The sequence below is a fragment of the Octopus bimaculoides genome, chromosome 3 (assembly GCF_001194135.2).
Source record: "Octopus bimaculoides isolate UCB-OBI-ISO-001 chromosome 3, ASM119413v2, whole genome shotgun sequence".
Lineage (NCBI taxonomy): Eukaryota > Metazoa > Mollusca > Cephalopoda > Octopoda > Octopodidae > Octopus > Octopus bimaculoides.
Window position 1 is genome coordinate 43,430,816 of NC_068983.1, and position 3,238 is coordinate 43,434,053.

The following is a 3,238-nucleotide window of genomic DNA, read 5'->3' on the forward strand; positions in this document are numbered from 1 at the left end:
TGAAACTGAAAAAAGCCCATCGTATATATATGTATATATATATATGTATATGTATTTGTGTGTTTGTGTCAGTGTTTGTTTCCCACGAACATCGCTTAACAACTGATGTTGGGTTGTTTATGTCCCCGTTACTTGACGGCTCGGCAAAAGAGGCCGATGACATAAATATCAGGCTTTAAAAGAAATAAATCCTGGGGTCGATTTGTTCGACGAAAACCCCTTAAGGTGGCGTTCCAGTATCGCCGCAGTCAAATAACTGAAATATATAAAAGAATCAAAGAATATAGTTTTCAGTTCCTTTATTGGTAGGATCAACGAAAGAAATACTCCATTCAGTACTCTAGGGACAAGGCCCGAAATTTTGGGGTCGGCCCCAGTACGCAACTGATACTTAATTTATCGACCCCGAAAGGATGAAAGGCAAAGTCGACCTCGGCAGAATTTGAACCCAGAACATAAAGACAGACGAAATACCGCTAAGCATTTCACCCGGCGTGCTAATGATTTTGCCAGCTCGCCACCTTAAGCACATTATGATATTAAGAAACTTAGGTAATGAATAAAGTTTTTTGAACATAAATTACGCATGAAATGAGATCGCAATTATAATATGTATTAGGAGTCCTATATCTTACTTGAAGCGTTTTGTATCTTGTACTTATTTTTCTTGTAATGCCCGACACAGCCGTATTGAAGCTTTTTTTCAATGAAAGTCATGTGTGATAAAGCAAAGCAAACACTTATAGCAAACACACAAATAGGATAATGGCATGTACAAAAGTAAATGTCAGAGCATACTTATGAGTGAACAGTGTGTGTGAAGTAAGAAGGGTCATTGAAAGTAATGTACTGTTAACAGCAATCAGGGAAATGAAGCAAAATATCAATGAAATGCTTGCAAGTCTGATTGCTAACCGCTACAGTTTGGCATAGATGTGAAGAATGTAGCAGAGGAATAACTACTGTAGGGTTGCTTTGTAGACGACATTTTTTTGTCTTTCCTTCGGGAGCATAGATGAATAAGTTGTCTGGATGGCCAACCCTGGAACAACCGCCGTAGAACTGTCCATGTGAAAAGCAGGATGTTCGAAGGTCCAATCCGACAATTTTCAGCGACTGACCTTGCGCTTTTTTAATTGTCATGGTGAAGCTGAATTTGAGAGGGAACTGAAGTCTCTGCATAGGGTAGGGGCTGTTTGTTGGTGTTAGCGGAATTTTCAGAATGAAAACGGTATCGTTTTTTGCCGTGTCCCGTGATAATTTGGGCTTCAGTGACATAGTCCATCATTTGTTTGACTACAAAGCGAGTTCTATTGCATAGTGTGGGTGCGTTTAGATTACGTAGGAGAATGACAGGGCAACCGACTTTTAAGTGAAGGTCATGGGGAGGGAGTCCTGGAGGATCTTGGGAGTTGAGAAATTCTGTTGGAAAGTGTGTAACCTGATCGAGGTCGGTAACAGTGTCAACTGATCTGTAACAACGTTCTTGAGAAGGTAGCTGGCTGAGTAAGTCATAGTTAAGAGTGTTGACAACTGCATTTGTAGGTGCAAGAACAGCCCTGTCGTGAAGCCAATCTGGTTTTATTCATTCCTTTGTAAGATTTGGGTAAACAGCAGAATATAAGTCATCGGGGCTGGAGACAGTGTAGCCAATGGAGGTAATGTCAATGTTTCCATTGTCGTCAGACGTAATTTGTCCATTGCCAATTTTAAGGAGCATTTCCGAAAACTGGGTTGACCAGTCTGAAGGAATGATCTCATCTTGATGGTGAGTTATTTCGATTAGACATGCGGCCAAAGGAGAGATTTTTTAAAGCAGGCATTGAGTTCACCAGAGAGTGTCCCTTTGGGTATAATAGGCAGAGTTTGCCGAAAATCTCCTGCAAGAAGTAGAGTCGCACCTCCAAGGATGTTGTTGTTTGATCTAACGTTTCTCATTGTGGTATCAAGTGCTTGTAGGGAACATTTATGGGACATAGTTACTTCATCCCAAACAATGAGTTTGCACTTTTTTTCAAAATTGTCGCTTCGTCCGAGAAATGCTCGTTGGGTTTTCTTGATGTGCTACATTGAAAGGCAATTTGAAGATAGTATGATGTTCGTCCGCTGTTGAGGTTATTCCTGAGGAGGCAACAGCTATAGCAAGGTCACGATTATGCCGCAGCTTCGCAAGAATAAGATTCAGGAGGAATGTTTTTCCAGTTCTACCAGGTGCATCTAAGAAGCTGATTCAGCCTCTGTGTGTGTAGATGTTTCCGAGGACGAAATTGTATACGTCAATTTGATCGGAATTCAGAAGGGGCTCGTTGTAGGTAATGTAATGTTTGAGTTTGTGGATGTTGTAGAATGTTTCTTTGAGAATGAGGCGATTGGGACAGGCGTCTTCATTTCTGTCTGAAGTGTTGAGAGAATAAGCGTCCAACCGTTGATTTCCAATTGCTATAACCGAGTCTTCCAAAAGAAGAAGCCCTCTATTGTAAGTGGCATGGGTAGTGGAAGTGTCAACGCTACCTGTGATTTGGCAAGTCTGCAGCAAAATATCATGGCACATTGAGTCTTTGTATTTATTCCAAAGTGAATGTGCGTCTGTCAGGTTGCAGGAAACCAGTATTATGCGAAAATGTGTCGGAGCTTGTGCGGAGAATGACACAGAGAGGCCTCTTCAAATGTATTATCATCTGTATCCGTTTGGAGCTGGCATCTTTGAAAGTGCTGCATAAGTGGTCGTCCACTGTGCGAAGGTTGTCGAAAGAGATGGTCCCTTAATGACATGAAGTAAGAGCTGCAGATGGAAGCATTCGGAGTTCAAGGGGTGAACTGTGTAAACGCGTCTGATTGTGTCGCCTTTGTACACGGTTGGATACAGCTGCGGAGGCCGGCTTTGTTTTCATCGTTGAATTCTACGTTGATGCGTGCATGAAATGTTTTGTACTTATGCAAAGCATCTGTTTTGTGGTGTACGACCCACCGATTGACAACCAAAAATTCCTGGTTATGACCTGTTTTGATGATTGCTGTGTAAGGGAGACAATCAATTTCTGACTGTTATTTCGCGAAGCACAGACCTTCTGACCCTAGAAAGTCCATAAGTGAAAAATCGAAATAGTGTAGAACTATCTGTGGAACATAAGTGATATATTTGCCAAGCGTGAATGAAATCGAAGAATATTGATTTTACGTGAGATCAAGTAATGGTCGGTCACACACACACACACACACACACACACACACACACACA

At 41.6% G+C, this 3,238-nt stretch overlaps 1 protein-coding gene across 1 annotated transcript in view; it reads left to right on the forward strand.

Moving 5' to 3' along the window:
* The window catches only part of LOC106875884 (beta-hexosaminidase), a 67,047-nt gene that overhangs the window by 47,103 nt on the left and 16,706 nt on the right, over window positions 1–3,238 (forward strand). The gene's annotated exons all lie outside the window — the stretch shown is intronic.